General features: G+C 52.2%; 1 long non-coding RNA gene across 1 annotated transcript in view; it reads left to right on the top strand.

Annotated features, from left to right (window-relative positions):
• Positions 1 to 17,149, top strand: part of LOC117801176 — a 22,579-nt gene extending 5,430 nt beyond the window's left edge. Inside the window, exons 2-3 of the long non-coding RNA XR_004623702.1 lie at positions 9,427 to 10,966; positions 14,401 to 17,149. This is a non-coding gene — a long non-coding RNA (uncharacterized LOC117801176). The remainder of the gene's footprint in view (positions 1 to 9,426; positions 10,967 to 14,400) is intronic.
• Positions 17,150 to 17,844: the final 695 nt, after the last annotated feature.

Raw genomic sequence — 17,844 nt, 5'->3', positions numbered from 1 at the left:
GTGGGGTCTGCCCCAATTCAGGGGACGGGCGCCAGCTCCCCTCATCATGGCGGGAGCCATAAGTCACAGTGCAAGGAGGGATGGGGAATCTCGGCATTTTTCCAATGCACCACACTCAGACTATAGCACCTATGGGTGCAGATAGTCATTGGGGGTCTTCACTGGAATGGGACGACAGCATAGTTGTTTTCAGGAAAGAAATGAGCCAGTCGACTCGCGTCTGCTGTGTATGTGAGTGAGAACCCTGAGCTATTCTTCTGTTTCTTCTCTCCCCGGGGTCTGTCACCTGCAGGCATCTTTCTCCTGGAAGTAATGGTCCAGAGTGTACATGCCAACAGTCTGCAGACACACCCCCTTCTCTGCAGGCGGGACCTGGAGGCCAGGCAGGGAGGGGGCTGCTCCAGGGCCAGGTGTCCCCGTGGGAAGAACGGACCTGGAGGCTGGGTCTTGGGCCATGGCCAAGCACCGCAGTTTCACTCAAATAGTCCGGCGTGCTTCTTGACGCAGTGGAAAAGGTGAATAGCAGCAACGAGGAGGGCAGTCGAGGAGAAACCAAGAAACTAAAATCCTGGTTTAACATACAGTGATCTAATTCAAGACTTTTGGGCATAAACATGACAAGAAAAAAAAATTTAAAAGAAGGAAACTCCCAAATAGAAACTTTTCTAATAAAGTGCTCACAGCTTGATAAACAGACACTGTTTATCAAGTCGGGGCCTCTGCCGACTTCTCCCAGGCCACTGGTGCGTGTAAACAATGTAATATAGTGATTCAATTTTCTAAGAATCCGTTAGCAATTAAACCCAGAATGTTTGGGAAGAGATATCAAATTCTAAAGAGAATTGCCATTTAAACTTTCACTTTTCTGAGCAACAAAGGGATAATGGGGAACAGCTAGGAAGTTTCTCTTGAATTTCAGTGAGGAAATTATAAAAATTGAGGTCAAATGCCCTTTGGGATTCTTTAAATGAATCTGTGACCTTGATATGCCAGTAGGAAGCGTCAAGGGCATTAGGACGGTCTTACGGGGCGCTCATTCGCATTTGTCCCGATTATCAGAGCTGGGACATCCAAGGGGTTCTTGGCTCATTGGTTAGGGGCCATTGGGAGCACCGTCCGTTCTGAGCAGATGGTTTTAAAAATACAGTCCATCTACGGCTGGGAAATGTTCACGAGATATTCATCCAACGATGTTCCATGAGCAGTTAGGGTGTGTCTCAGATGGGGCGCGTCCAAGGCCCCAGAAGGAGGCACCAAGCACTGTGTCAGAGGCCCTGCTTCCCAGAGAGTCACCTGCCCAGTTCAGAAGCCTCCGGAAACCACAGCTGAGGGCTGCAGGGATGTGGTCTTCGGGGCTCATGGTTGTTAGAGAAGCCCGGAGGCCACTCTCAGTCCGCATGGACGTTACCCTGGAGAGCGGCACTCCAGCTCGGGCTCCTGAGCCTTAGTCTAGGCTGTCCCCGAGCTCACCAGTCCCCGTGATGGCCCGTGGGGATTAAGACTCCGAGACATCCAGCTCCAGCTTTGAGAAGTCCCTCCGTGCCCTCTCGTTCTGTCAAACGGGTCTGACCTGTTGGTCCAGCTTTTCCCAGGCTCGGTTTTTGGGCACACACATAAACGCGGTGTGAATTTTATCAGGCATATGTTCTAGAAATGTAATTGTTGTGGAAATTTGCTATTTGAGGTGGCTATCAGGGACTTATGCATAAGCATGCCAAAGGTCAACAATTTATTCAGAACCAAGATGATTGAGATCAATTAATCAAACCTCATGTAGGTAGCCCCTCCCATGGAGAATGGGGTCGTGACTAGAAATTCTGGTTGAAGGAGGAACAAATTTCTATCAGGAAAAAAAAANTGGCTGTCTCTATCTCTGTCGAATAAATAAATAAAATCTTTAAAATAAAGAAACTGTGCAGAGAACAGTTGAGAGAACCTCGCATCCACATCCTGGAGGCGAAGGGAGGCAGGTCCGTGTGAGCGAGGCAGAGAAGAGCCCGCGGCAGAAGTTACGGAACAGTGGGCTTGGCTTCCGCCCAAGCCGTCTGCCAAGAGCTCGGAGCACCTCGGGAAGCAGTGACCCCACACTTCCAGTCGGCCAGTGATGGCTCTCACCTCGAAAATGCAACAACAGCCTTCAGCTTNGAAACTGTGCAGAGAACGGTTGAGAGAACCTCGCATCCACATCCTGGAGGCGAAGGGAGGCAGGTCCGTGTGAGCGAGGCAGAGAAGAGCCCGCGGCAGAAGTTACGGAACAGTGGGCTTGGCTTCCGCCCAAGCCGTCTGCCAAGAGCTCGGAGCACCTCGGGAAGCAGTGACCCCACACTTCCAGTCGGCCAGTGAAGGCTCTCACCTCGAAAATGCAACAACAGCCTTCAGCTTCTGAGGGAAATCTGCCTTTCACCCCACACTCCCCACCAGGCACCACGCGCACTCTCGGTTCACCTAAGAAACTTCTAGAAAGAACGCTCCCCCTGTGCTTCCTTCCTCTTCCCTTCCCCGAGGTTGCTCCTCAGGGCAGCTCCTCTGATCTCCCCATGTATCGCTGTGCAAAGACAACTTCCGTCCTCATCTCGGTCCTCATCTCGAGCCCTGGGACCATGTCTTCGGGGAACACTAGCCTCCCTTCACTGCCAGGGCCACACGCCAACCAAGTCCCCTTCCCCTCTGGCCACTGCTGCGTCCCCTGACAAAGCTCCTCCTTGTGGGGGCCAATGTAGCGGTTCCTCGAGGGTCCGCCTGGGCCTTCAGTCACCACCTACATGTGTGGGACTCACAGATTTGTACGTTTAGTCCAGGCTTTTCCTTTGTGATCCAGACCCTGCCACTGCACCACCAGCCGGATGCCCGCGTGCGGCTGTTGCAAAGCCACCGCACAGGAGAAGTGTCCGCACAAGCTCCCGATAGCCCAACCCGGGCATCTCCCGGACGTGGTCCTCTGTTTGGGTCCCCGTCGGGGTGGAGGGCTCCGCCATCTGCCCAGTACTACAGACCAGGGTCTCGGGAGTGTCCTCCCGCAACACACACACACACACACACACACACCGACACACACACCGACACCGCATATCTAATCCAACAGCAAACCGTGTTCCTTGAAGTTCCTCATTTTTCCTCTTGTTTCTGTTTCTCTTCCTCTCCACTGCCAACCTCAACACACGCTCCCGTCCTCTATCCCTTGACATAGGCAATGGCCTGGAGATCCCCTACCCCCTCCATCTGTTCTCCACACTGTCGCCCACGTGATCTCAAATCCCAAGTTCGTGACGTCAGCTCCTCCCACCGCACCTCCCATGAGGGACAGGAGCCCATCTGACCTGTCCACAGTCTCTGAGGGGTCTCCAGCCTCCTTTCATGCCACGCTCCATCCCATCCGCGCGGCCCCTCCCTCACCCACCTCCGACAAGCTCTACACGCCTTTGCCTTTGCCAGCCTCTCGGCCATCTGACCTCCCACGTCCGCCTAATTAACTGTGCGTCCATGTGTCCTCTGCAAAGCTTTTCCCAGCCCCATCGACCAGGCCGAGTCCGTGGCTTACTACAAGCTTTCACGGCACAATGTGCCTTGTCTTTGTCCCTATCAATCCGTTCTCCATCCACAGCCACTGAAGAATGAAAACTGGACCAATTCCTCTCCTGCTGAACACTGTCCAGTGGACTCTCACTTATACGCAGAAAGAGATGCACATTCGAGGCTGCTCACAGCGCCACCCCAGCTACCTCCCCGACATCCCAATGCTTTGGACACACCCTTGAACACCAGCTCCAGGCAGCCTCAGAGCTCCTTCCACATGGAGGAAGACACTGGTCCCTGCTCATCCTCTGCTCTGTCTTGCCATCCATCAGAGGTTCCAGTGCACACTGCGGGACTGTTAACTCCAGGCTCCGTGCTGGGCAGCAGCCCCTAGAACTCACGCACCTGGACCAGAATCTTCACACCTGTAACTGAGGAGTGCCCCCCAACCCTCCTGCCCCCAGCCCCCAGCAGCCACTGTCTGCTCTCTGCTTCCCCCAGTCCCACAGTTCTAGGTGCCTCACACAGGCAAAACCATACAGTATCGTCCCTCTGTGACCGGCTTATTTCACTCAGCATCGCGTCCTCAAGCGTCATCCGTGCTGTCACGCATCACAGGTTCTCTTTCTCCTGAGAGGTGGGTCACATCCCATAGTGCATGCACACCATATTATCTTCTGCACCCGTCTTCCAGGGCACACTCAGGCTGGCTTCACGTGGCAGCCACTTGAGTAACGTGGCATTGCACGCCAGCGTAAAGTATCTTCTAGAGATCATGATTTCAGTTCTTTTTGATAACTACCCAGAAGCAGGATTGCTGGGTCACATGGTAATTCTATTGTTAATTTTCTGAGAAGCTTCCAGCATATTCTCCATAGAGGCTGCACCATTGCATTCCCACCCACGGAGCACGAGGGTTGCAGGCGTTCCACGTCCCCATCAACACTCACCCTCAGTTGGTTGAGAAAAGCCAGCCCCACAGGTATGCAGTGGTATCTCATAGTGGTTTTGATTTGCATTTTCCTGATGCTCAGTGACGTGGAGCACCTTTCACGGACTTCTTGCCTAGTTGTGTGTCTTCTTTGGCAACATGTCTCTTCAAATTCTTTGTCCTTTGTTAAATTTAGTTATTTGAGTTTTTGCTATTGAGTTGTATGAATTCCTTTCATATTTTGGATATTAACTCCTTATCAGATACATAGTTTGCAAATATTTTCTCCCACTCTGTAGGTTGCCTTCTCACACTATTGATGGGTCCCTCTGCTGTGCAGAAGTTTTTAGTTTGATGGAGTCCCATTTATCTACTTTTGCTTTTGTTCCCTGTGCTTTCAATATCATATCTAGGAAACTACATCCAAAAGCAATGACAAAATCTTCCCCCTATGCTTTCTTCTAGGATTTTNCTCGGAGCACCTCGGGAAGCAGTGACCCCACACTTCCAGTCGGCCAGTGAAGGCTCTCACCTCGAAAATGCAACAACAGCCTTCAGCTTCTGAGGGAAATCTGCCTTTCACCCCACACTCCCCACCAGGCACCACGCGCACTCTCGGTTCACCTAAGAAACTTCTAGAAAGAACGCTCCCCCTGTGCTTCCTTCCTCTTCCCTTCCCCGAGGTTGCTCCTCAGGGCAGCTCCTCTGATCTCCCCATGTATCGCTGTGCAAAGACAACTTCCGTCCTCATCTCGGTCCTCATCTCGAGCCCTGGGACCATGTCTTCGGGGAACACTAGCCTCCCTTCACTGCCAGGGCCACACGCCAACCAAGTCCCCTTCCCCTCTGGCCACTGCTGCGTCCCCTGACAAAGCTCCTCCTTGTGGGGGCCAATGTAGCGGTTCCTCGAGGGTCCGCCTGGGCCTTCAGTCACCACCTACATGTGTGGGACTCACAGATTTGTACGTTTAGTCCAGGCTTTTCCTTTGTGATCCAGACCCTGCCACTGCACCACCAGCCGGATGCCCGCGTGTGGCTGTTGCAAAGCCACCGCACAGGAGAAGAGTCCGCACAAGCTCCCGATAGCCCAACCCGGGCATCTCCCGGACGTGGTCCTCTGTTTGGGTCCCCGTCGGGGTGGAGGGCTCCGCCATCTGCCCAGTACTACAGACCAGGGTCTCGGGAGTGTCCTCCCGCAACACACACACACACACACACACACACCGACACACACACCGACACCGCATATCTAATCCAACAGCAAACCGTGTTCCTTGAAGTTCCTCATTTTTCCTCTTGTTTCTGTTTCTCTTCCTCTCCACTGCCAACCTCAACACACGCTCCCGTCCTCTATCCCTTGACATAGGCAATGGCCTGGAGATCCCCTACCCCCTCCATCTGTTCTCCACACTGTCGCCCACGTGATCTCAAATCCCAAGTTCGTGACGTCAGCTCCTCCCACCGCACCTCCCATGAGGGACAGGAGCCCATCTGACCTGTCCACAGTCTCTGAGGGGTCTCCAGCCTCCTTTCATGCCACGCTCCATCCCATCCGCGCGGCCCCTCCCTCACCCACCTCCGACAAGCTCTACACGCCTTTGCCTTTGCCAGCCTCTCGGCCATCTGACCTCCCACGTCCGCCTAATTAACTGTGCGTCCATGTGTCCTCTGCAAAGCTTTTCCCAGCCCCATCGACCAGGCCGAGTCCGTGGCTTACTACAAGCTTTCACGGCACAATGTGCCTTGTCTTTGTCCCTATCAATCCGTTCTCCATCCACAGCCACTGAAGAATGAAAACTGGACCAATTCCTCTCCTGCTGAACACTGTCCAGTGGACTCTCACTTATACGCAGAAAGAGATGCACATTCGAGGCTGCTCACAGCGCCACCCCAGCTACCTCCCCGACATCCCAATGCTTTGGACACACCCTTGAACACCAGCTCCAGGCAGCCTCAGAGCTCCTTCCACATGGAGGAAGACACTGGTCCCTGCTCATCCTCTGCTCTGTCTTGCCATCCATCAGAGGTTCCAGTGCACACTGCGGGACTGTTAACTCCAGGCTCCGTGCTGGGCAGCAGCCCCTAGAACTCACGCACCTGGACCAGAATCTTCACACCTGTAACTGAGGAGTGCCCCCCAACCCTCCTGCCCCCAGCCCCCAGCAGCCACTGTCTGCTCTCTGCTTCCCCCAGTCCCACAATTCTAGGTGCCTCACACAGGCAAAACCATACAGTATCGTCCCTCTGTGACCGGCTTATTTCACTCAGCATCGCGTCCTCAAGCGTCATCCGTGCTGTCACGCATCACAGGTTCTCTTTCTCCTGAGAGGTGGGTCACATCCCATAGTGCATGCACACCATATTATCTTCTGCACCCGTCTTCCAGGGCACACTCAGGCTGGCTTCACGTGGCAGCCACTTGAGTAACGTGGCATTGCACGCCAGCGTAAAGTATCTTCTAGAGATCATGATTTCAGTTCTTTTTGATAACTACCCAGAAGCAGGATTGCTGGGTCACATGGTAATTCTATTGTTAATTTTCTGAGAAGCTTCCAGCATATTCTCCATAGAGGCTGCACCATTGCATTCCCACCCACGGAGCACGAGGGTTGCAGGCGTTCCACGTCCCCATCAACACTCACCCTCAGTTGGTTGAGAAAAGCCAGCCCCACAGGTATGCAGTGGTATCTCATAGTGGTTTTGATTTGCATTTTCCTGATGCTCAGTGACGTGGAGCACCTTTCACGGACTTCTTGCCTAGTTGTGTGTCTTCTTTGGCAACATGTCTCTTCAAATTCTTTGTCCTTTGTTAAATTTAGTTATTTGATTTTTCGCTATTGAGTTGTATGAATTCCTTTCATATTTTGGATATTAACTCCTTATCAGATACGTAGTTTGCAAATATTTTCTCCCACTCTGTAGGTTGCCTTCTCACACTATTGATGGGTCCCTCTGCTGTGCAGAAGTTTTTAGTTTGATGGAGTCCCATTTATCTACTTTTGCTTTTGTTCCCTGTGCTTTCAATATCATATCTAGGAAACTACATCCAAAAGCAATGACAAAATCTTCCCCCTATGCTTTCTTCTAGGATTTTTACAGTTTCAGGTCTTACATGTAAGTCTTTATTTCATTGTGAGTTGAGTTCTGTGTATGGTGTGAGATAGGGGTCCAGCTTTGTTTTTCTGCATGTGGCTGTCCAGCTTGTTTTCCCAGCACCACTTGTTGAAGAGACCATCTTTTCTCAATTGTGTATTCCTGGCAGCCTTGTCAAAGACCAGGTGACCACGCGTGCGTGGATGCCTTTCTGGATTCTGTTCCATGCCATCCGTCTCTATGTCTGTGTTTATGCTAGTATCATGCTGTTTTAATTACTGTAGGGCTGTGATATATTTTGAAATCAGAAAGTGTGATGCCTCCAGCCTTGTTCTTCTTTCTCAAGGTGGTTGTGCTACCCGTCGTCTTCTGTGCTTCCATATGAATTTTCGGATGGGTTTCTATTTCCATATAAAATACTGCTAGGATTTTGCAAAGGATTGCGTTGAATCTGGAAGACCACATTTTAGCAATACCACGTTTTCCAGTCCACAAACACAAGATGTATTTCCATTTGTTTGTATCTTTTTAAATTTCTTTCACCAACATTTTGTAGTTCTAGTGTCTAAGTTTCACCTCCTCAGTTAAGTTTATTCCTAAGTATTTTATTGTTTTTGTTGCTCTCCTTACTGCCTTCTCGGATGGTTCATTGTTGTTGTACAAAAACAGCAGACTGTATTTTTATTCCGTATCTTGCAACTGGACTGGATTCATCTATGAGCTCTAACAGGTGCTCTGACGAGTCTGACAGGCCTACAGGTGAGGTCGCATCACGTGCAGACAGAGGTAGTTTTACTTCCTCCTTTCCAACTTGGATGCCTTCTATTCCTTTTCCTTGCCTAACTGCCTCTTCTCCATCCTGACTGAAGTGTCACGGTGTCCCTTCTCCAGCCATCCTGTCTGCGGCTTTCCGTCATGCAGCATTTTGTCATTTCGTAGCACCTGTCCCAATGAAGCATGTGATATTCTGTCTGCATGGCGGCTGCATAACGGCCCTTCGGAGATGTCCACATCCGCATCACCAGAGCCTGTAATTGCGTTTGGTTACCAAGCCAAGGAGGAGTCAGTTTGTCCACTGGTTGACCCTAAAACAGAGAGAGTGTCCTGGATTATCCGGGGTTGCCCTGTGTAATCGCGGTGTCCTTAGAGAGGAAGCAGGAGGCGGGAAGGGAGAGTCCAGGGAAATGTGGCTGTGGAAGCAGGGCTGGAGGGATGCTGGGTTNTCTATTCCTTTTCCTTGCCTAACTGCCTCTTCATCCTGACTGAAGTGTCACGGTGTCCCTTCTCCAGCCATCCTGCCTGCGGCTTTCCGTCATGCAGCATTTTGTCGTTTCATAGCACCTGTCCCAATGAAGCATGTGATATTCTGTCTGCATGGCGGCTGCATAACGGCCCTTCGGAGATGTCCACATCCGCATCACCAGAGCCTGTAATTGCGTTTGGTTACCAAGCCAAGGAGGAGTCAGTTTGTCCACTGGTTGACCCTAAAACAGAGAGAGTGTCCTGGATTATCCGGGGTTGCCCTGTGTAATCGCGGTGTCCTTAGAGAGGAAGCAGGAGGCGGGAAGGGAGAGTCCAGGGAAATGTGGCTGTGGAAGCAGGGCTGGAGGGATGCTGGGTTGCTGGCTTTGCAGACAGAGGAGGGACTATGAGCCAAGAAGTGTGGGTGCCTTTAGAAGCTAGAAAAGGTGGAAAACAGCCCGGGAGCCTCCAGAGGGAAGCAGCCCTGCCATCACCTGGATGTCATCCCAGGGACACCCACATCAGACCTCTGACCTCTGGAACTGTGTCATAATTAAATTCTTGCTGTGTAAGCCAGCACAATTCTGGCAATTTGCTGTAGTCGAGGCAGAAAATGCACACCTGTGTGTTTCACTCTCCTTTCATAGGCAAACTGTGAGGGCAGAAGGCCACCACTCACCGCTGTCTGCAGAGTCCAGCAGAGTGCCTGGAATTCAGCAGGTGCTCAGTGAATATTTGTTAAAAGAATAAATGAATGAAGAATTCCGAAACAATAATCACTAAGGTTAAAAATACATACGTATCTGCAAGTGCACATGGGGATGGCAAAAAGCATGACTGCTCCAAATCAAGAAACAAAATTAAACTTCTCTTTAAGATGCTATATGTCAGCGAGGTCCTTCCCCTCAGTCCCCTCAGTCCCCATAGCCCCCACAGCATCCCCCAGGAACGGGGACCCCTGAATCACCCCGTCCATGCTCTGCTTCTCACGGGAGCTTTGGATTCCCACAGAATTGGAGCCTGGCTTACAGGTGCTTTCGTTAACATGCAAACTGAGTGCAGCTCTAACCAGCACCTCCAGCAGGTGTGAGCCCCAAGAGAACCCGCACCCCAGGAAGAGCACCGTGGATGCGAGCTTCGTGTTCTCTATTTTGTCTCTGGCTTCTTCACGTGGACAGAAAATCCCAGGGTGCATAAGGTGCTGGCTCAGCAGGACAGGACCACCCACAGGGAGGAGGCTCCCCAGGGACACGGAAAGCTCTCTGCCCCTCCTTCTCCTTCTTGCATCCCTGCTCTCCCCTTCTGTCCCCTCCTGCTCCGCCTGCAGAACAAACACAGCCCAGGTCCCCAGGGACCAGCGCAGACAACCGACAGATGTTTGGTGAGCCGTGTGATCGACAGGCAAACGCCTAGGAGGGCCGGGACTGATGTGAAGCACAGGACAAGCAAAAGGGAGAAAATTTTTAACCTAAATAATGGGCAACTCGAGTTAGATGTGTGACTAGACGGACAGGACAGACATAACTTCTGCTGCGAGAAGCAGGAGAGGAGACGCGGATGGTATTTCCAGGGAAATTGGGCAGAGAGCTCCAGAGAGACCTCGGGCAGCGGGGGCCCAGGCTGGATGCTGGCTCAGCCCTGCACCCGGAGAAGTGGCCATTCTGTGGATCCTTCAGGAGTCTTGGCGATAACTGCCCCACTTCTTCAGGGTGACGAGGGGCAGCCAAGGGGAGACCGTTTGCGGGCCCTCGGAGCTCTCTAGGAAGGGTACAAGGAGCACACAGTGAAGGAGGAAAGATGGCCTTTTGGGGGCTGAAAGCAGGGGAAAATGGGCTACTGCATCGGGACTGCAACTGCAAGAGGGAAGTGACACAGCCGTCTGTTGTGGTATCCAGGCCTGGAGGCTTGTTCTAGAACATGATAGGCTGTCCAGCCTTCATCGTCCTGGGCTGACCCTTCCCACCTGGGCATGTGGCTCTGACACATCAGCGTCTTGTGGGCGGCATCCAGGAAAGAGAGTGACCAGGGCAGGTGCCAACGCGTAGCTCCATTCCCTGTCCACTGGTGACAGCCTCCCCCACCCCCAGCTCGGGTGCCCGCCGCCCCCTCCCCTGCATCCTTGAGGAAGTCTGCTGTCTCCATGCAGGTCTGTTATTTCTCTGTGGGGACAGAGAAAATCCTGTCCAGGTTCNGTGCAAACTGAGTGCAGCTCTAACCAGCACCTCCAGCAGGTGTGAGCCCCAAGAGAACCCGCACCCCAGGAAGAGCACCGTGGATGCGAGCTTCGTGTTCTCTATTTTGTCTCTGGCTTCTTCACGTGGACAGAAAATCCCAGGGTGCATAAGGTGCTGGCTCAGCAGGACAGGACCACCCACAGGGAGGAGGCTCCCCAGGGACACGGAAAGCTCTCTGCCCCTCCTTCTCCTTCTTGCATCCCTGCTCTCCCCTTCTGTCCCCTCCTGCTCCGCCTGCAGAACAAACACAGCCCAGGTCCCCAGGGACCAGCGCAGACAACCGACAGATGTTTGGTGAGCCGTGTGACCGACAGGCAAACGCCTGGGAGGGCCGGGACTGATGTGAAGCACAGGACAAGCAAAAGGGAGAAAATTTTTAACCTAAATAACGGGCAACTCGAGTTAGATGTGTGACTAGACGGACAGGACAGACATAACTTCTGCTGCGAGAAGCAGGAGAGGAGACGCGGATGGTATTTCCAGGGAAATTGGGCAGAGAGCTCCAGAGAGACCTCGGGCAGCGGGGGCCCAGGCTGGATGCTGGCTCAGCCCTGCACCCGGAGAAGTGGCCATTCTGTGGATCCTTCAGGAGTCTTGGCGATAACTGCCCCACTTCTTCAGGGTGACGAGGGGCAGCCAAGGGGAGACCGTTTGCGGGCCCTCGGAGCTCTCTAGGAAGGGTACAAGGAGCACACAGTGAAGGAGGAAAGATGGCCTTTTGGGGGCTGAAAGCAGGGGAAAATGGGCTACTGCATCGGGACTGCAACTGCAAGAGGGAAGTGACACAGCCGTCTGTTGTGGTATCCAGGCCTGGAGGCTTGTTCTAGAACATGATAGGCTGTCCAGCCTTCATCGTCCTGGGCTGACCCTTCCCACCTGGGCATGTGGCTCTGACACATCAGCGTCTTGTGGGCGGCATCCAGGAANAGCATGACTGCTCCAAATCAAGAAACAAAATTAAACTTCTCTTTAAGATGCTATATGTCAGCGAGGTCCTTCCCCTCAGTCCCCTCAGTCCCCATAGCCCCCACAGCATCCCCCAGGAACGGGGACCCCTGAATCACCCCGTCCATGCTCTGCTTCTCACGGGAGCTTTGGATTCCCACAGAATTGGAGCCTGGCTTACAGGTGCTTTCGTTAACGTGCAAACTGAGTGCAGCTCTAACCAGCACCTCCAGCAGGTGTGAGCCCCAAGAGAACCCGCACCCCAGGAAGAGCACCGTGGATGCGAGCTTCGTGTTCTCTATTTTGTCTCTGGCTTCTTCACGTGGACAGAAAATCCCAGGGTGCATAAGGTGCTGGCTCAGCAGGACAGGACCACCCACAGGGAGGAGGCTCCCCAGGGACACGGAAAGCTCTCTGCCCCTCCTTCTCCTTCTTGCATCCCTGCTCTCCCCTTCTGTCCCCTCCTGCTCCGCCTGCAGAACAAACACAGCCCAGGTCCCCAGGGACCAGCGCAGACAACCGACAGATGTTTGGTGAGCCGTGTGACCGACAGGCAAACGCCTGGGAGGGCCGGGACTGATGTGAAGCACAGGACAAGCAAAAGGGAGAAAATTTTTAACCTAAATAACGGGCAACTCGAGTTAGATGTGTGACTAGACGGACAGGACAGACATAACTTCTGCTGCGAGAAGCAGGAGAGGAGACGCGGATGGTATTTCCAGGGAAATTGGGCAGAGAGCTCCAGAGAGACCTCGGGCAGCGGGGGCCCAGGCTGGATGCTGGCTCAGCCCTGCACCCGGAGAAGTGGCCATTCTGTGGATCCTTCAGGAGTCTTGGCGATAACTGCCCCACTTCTTCAGGGTGACGAGGGGCAGCCAAGGGGAGACCGTTTGCGGGCCCTCGGAGCTCTCTAGGAAGGGTACAAGGAGCACACAGTGAAGGAGGAAAGATGGCCTTTTGGGGGCTGAAAGCAGGGGAAAATGGGCTACTGCATCGGGACTGCAACTGCAAGAGGGAAGTGACACAGCCGTCTGTTGTGGTATCCAGGCCTGGAGGCTTGTTCTAGAACATGATAGGCTGTCCAGCCTTCATCGTCCTGGGCTGACCCTTCCCACCTGGGCATGTGGCTCTGACACATCAGCGTCTTGTGGGCGGCATCCAGGATCCCCTCAGTCCCCATAGCCCCCACAGCATCCCCCAGGAACGGGGACCCCTGAATCACCCCGTCCATGCTCTGCTTCTCACGGGAGCTTTGGATTCCCACAGAATTGGAGCCTGGCTTACAGGTGCTTTCGTTAACATGCAAACTGAGTGCAGCTCTAACCAGCACCTCCAGCAGGTGTGAGCCCCAAGGGAACCCGCACCCCAGGAAGAGCACCGTGGATGCGAGCTTCGTGTTCTCTATTTTGTCTCTGGCTTCTTCACGTGGACAGAAAATCCCAGGGTGCATAAGGTGCTGGCTCAGCAGGACAGGACCACCCACAGGGAGGAGGCTCCCCAGGGACACGGAAAGCTCTCTGCCCCTCCTTCTCCTTCTTGCATCCCTGCTCTCCCCTTCTGTCCCCTCCTGCTCCGCCTGCAGAACAAACACAGCCCAGGTCCCCAGGGACCAGCGCAGACAACCGACAGATGTTTGGTGAGCCGTGTGACCGACAGGCAAACGCCTGGGAGGGCCGGGACTGATGTGAAGCACAGGACAAGCAAAAGGGAGAAAATTTTTAACCTAAATAACGGGCAACTCGAGTTAGATGTGTGACTAGACGGACAGGACAGACATAACTTCTGCTGCGAGAAGCAGGAGAGGAGACGCGGATGGTATTTCCAGGGAAATTGGGCAGAGAGCTCCAGAGAGACCTCGGGCAGCGGGGGCCCAGGCTGGATGCTGGCTCAGCCCTGCACCCGGAGAAGTGGCCATTCTGTGGATCCTTCAGGAGTCTTGGCGATAACTGCCCCACTTCTTCAGGGTGACGAGGGGCAGCCAAGGGGAGACCGTTTGCGGGCCCTCGGAGCTCTCTAGGAAGGGTACAAGGAGCACACAGTGAAGGAGGAAAGATGGCCTTTTGGGGGCTGAAAGCAGGGGAAAATGGGCTACTGCATCGGGACTGCAACTGCAAGAGGGAAGTGACACAGCCGTCTGTTGTGGTATCCAGGCCTGGAGGCTTGTTCTAGAACATGATAGGCTGTCCAGCCTTCATCGTCCTGGGCTGACCCTTCCCACCTGGGCATGTGGCTCTGACACATCAGCGTCTTGTGGGCGGCATCCAGGAAGGAGAGTGACCAGGGCAGGTGCCAACGCGTAGCTCCATTCCCTGTCCACTGGTGACAGCCTCCCCCACCCCCAGCTCGGGTGCCCGCCGCCCCCTCCCCTGCATCCTTGAGGAAGTCTGCTGTCTCCATGCAGGTCTGTTATTTCTCTGTGGGGACAGAGAAAATCCTGTCCAGGTTCTGGGGAAGAAGGGATAGAAAGACAGCCCCTGAAAATAATGCCTGTCCCTTTTACCGGGGAATCCACAAGAGCAAAGACAGCAAAGCACAGCAAGCAGACGATGTCTAGACACTCGCCCTACAACGAGCAGCGCTCAGAGACCGGCCGTGCATGCTGCACTTCAGGCCGGAGCCCCGCGGTGCTCCCATTGGTCAGCACCTACTTTCACCTTTGTTGCTCTTCACCTGTTTTTAGGTCATGGCCCACACAGCAGGACAGAGCGGACAGGGCACAGACAGACGGGGGACAGCGGACACACGGGGAGGGGAGGGGAGCAACGAGAAGAATAATCTATGACCTTTGGCACTGGGAAGGGACAGAAAGGTGCATCCTGGGTGTTCACAGCCCCGCACGATGGCCACGTGCCCATCGCAGGAGAGCTGACCTCTTCCGTCCCAAGGTCTGGATCTGCCTGGGGATCAGTGGTGTGGACGACACGCTTGGTCCCTGATGACATGAGGCCTTCTGTTCCGCATCTTCTTATCACCTGCTTGTCCCCGCCCTCGGGATCCCCCAACTTCTCTTCAATGCTGCAGAGTCTCCGTAAGTTTGCATTTCCACGTGCAGAGCACAGCGCTGTGTTTCTCTGCACTGGATCTAACACCATCACCTGCACACCTTTTACAGCCGGCAAGGGTCAAGAACATGTGACACAAAATACACGAGGTGGAAGGAGGAGGGCCCAGAGCCATCAGGTGAACTCCATCAGCACCGCCATATTGCAGAATTCGCTCAGCTCAGAGCGAAAGGCAGCAAGGGCTTGTGCATGTCCCATCCCCATATATGGACAAATCCGTGCTCACTGGGCAAAAGTGTGCTGCTCCCTTTGGAGGAAAGTATAGAGGAGCGCTCAGAGCTCGGGGAGCACGTATAATAAACAGACCGTAATGGCTTATTATAATGCTTAAAGGAAATTATTTCAGAGACAGTGGGGCTACCTTGGGTCAGCCTTACACACAGTATGCATGTACAATCTGTCCGAGTGTGATCGAAAGACTCTCCTAAAAACAAAGGTGCCGGTGATTTCTGTAACTCCTTAATGAGAGGACCACCAAGATGGCTAAGCCACCGAGAGCATTTCGGGAAATGGATATTTACAAGCAATGGGAAAAGAATGTTGGCCCAAGGTTGCCGGGTCAGCGGTAAAACCGTCAGGTCCTGGAAGGCAACAGCGCCGAAAGGTTCGTAGTTCCCGTTCATAAAAGTCAGGAGTCATTTGCATTCCCGCTAACAAAAATCTGCAAGTTCATGTGAAATTTCACCCAGTATTGGCCCTGCTCAGTAAATAATGTGCCAAACAAAGATGCATTCCCCTCAAGAATCAAGTAATCTCCAGGCGGCCCCCTTAGATACTGTTCAAGAATGACATTAAAAGATCAGTAAGACACCCTTCTGCTTTATTTACAAGGTTTCTAACAATAATTCATCTTAGCAGAATATTGGCAAAGGGAGATAAAGGTACCTTATTTGCAGATGATATTACTTGTATGTGGACAATCCAAGGGTGTCACAGAGAAGCCTGTAGAGCTCGTTATGGGCTGACTCGGTCCCCCCACATTCATTGGTTGAAGATGCAAACGCCAGTACCTCAGAGAAGCCCTGCAAAGAAGTGAGTTAAATGAGGTCATGTGGGTGCCCCTGAGCCAATATGGCCGATGTCCCTGTAAGAGGGGATCAGGACACAGACACAGCAGGAAGACTTTGTGAGGACACAGGGAGAAGGTGGCCATCTACACGCCAAAGAGAGGGGCCTCGGGCGGAACCAGCCCTGCTCACACTTTGTGTCCCCAGAGCAAGGGGGCCCCTCACTGCCATGTCCTGGGCTAGCGGCTGCATCCCCTGGGGCCAGCGCCTTGTGCCCATCGACACGGAGGCGCTGTGCAGGCCAGCTGTGCCCCGGGGCAAGGACCCAGAACGCACGAAAGGCTGACGCACCCCACTAACAGATGCGGAATGTCACAGAAGAAACTGTGTTCACATTTGGAAGAAATGCCAGGAAATATTTGGCAACACATTTAACGGAACACACGCATAGTCCACGTAATGAAAATGATACAACTTTCCTGAAGGACACACGGGCTTGTGAAAACCAAGACGCATCTTGTTTCCGGGTGTAAAAGGTGCTAGGTAAGGATGTGAGACCTCCCAGGCTAAATATTAAATTCAACCCAACTCAAACTGACATGGCAAAGGAATTTTTTACTTGAAATGTTGATTCTAAAATTCTACTTGGAAGTGTACATAAATATGTAAAATTTGCCAAGAAATTTATGAAAATTAAGACTACATTGGGAGACTTTGCCTATTTAATAAATCAGACTATAGAGCAATATTAATCAGAACAATTAAATGCTGGCACAGAAATGCACAAGCAGGTCAATGGGATGGACAGACAGCTCAACGTGCTCCAAAATGACCGTTTATTGTATTATAATACCGTACGTAAGGTAGGTGCCTTTCAATTCAGTGTGGAAACTTCTCACTACATACGGTTGGAAATAAGTTTCCATCTGAAAACCAGATTCTTATGTTTATTCATGTTATACTCAAACACAGGTTCCTGACAAAGAAAATATCCACATGTTTTTAACTATAAAAAAAGCAGAAGACAGCTCTGTCCACAATAGCTAAATCATGGAAGGAACCGAGATGCCCTTCAACAGATGACTGGATTAAGAAGCTGTGGTCCATATATACAACGGAATATTACTCAGCTATCAGAAAGAACGAGTTCTCAACATTTGCTGCAACATGGACGGCACTGGAGGAGATAATGCTAAGTGAAATAAGTCAAGCAGAGAAAGACAATTATCATATGATTTCTCTCATCTATGGAACATAAGAACTAGGATGATCGGTAGGGGAAGGAAGGGATAACGAAAAGGGGGGTAATCAGAAGGGGAATGAAGCATGAGAGACTATGGACTCTGAGAAACAAACTGAGGGCTTCAGAGGGGAGGGGGTGGGGGAATGGGATAGACTGGTGATGGGTAGTAAGGAGGGCACGTATTGCATGGTGCACTGGGTGTTACACGCAACTAATGAATCATCGAACTTTACATCAAAAACTAGGGATGTACTGTATGGTGACTAACATAATATAATTAAAAAATATTTTTTAAAAAAGCAGAAGAAAATATAGGAAAATACATTTTTATAATCCCGGGATAAAGAAGGTCTTCATGACCAGGGTATGAAATCCAGAATTTGTAAAGGAGCACGCTGACGGATTTAGCCCCACACACGGTTTAAACACCCGAAGAGCTAACAGAGTTGAAACGAGAGATGAGGACAGATGTCCTTAACGGTCGTGACAGGCAAGGGGTCAGTGTCTCTAAAACCCAGCTCATATCCTAGAAGTGTTGTTAACTTAAAATTTTTGTTTCTGAATTTCTACTGAA

This window comes from Ailuropoda melanoleuca, chromosome 2 (assembly GCF_002007445.2).
Source record: "Ailuropoda melanoleuca isolate Jingjing chromosome 2, ASM200744v2, whole genome shotgun sequence".
In the NCBI taxonomy this organism is placed as follows: Eukaryota; Metazoa; Chordata; class Mammalia; order Carnivora; family Ursidae; genus Ailuropoda; species Ailuropoda melanoleuca.
The sequence above is the reverse complement of the archived record's forward strand: the minus strand, read 5'-3'. Positions and strand labels throughout refer to the sequence as shown.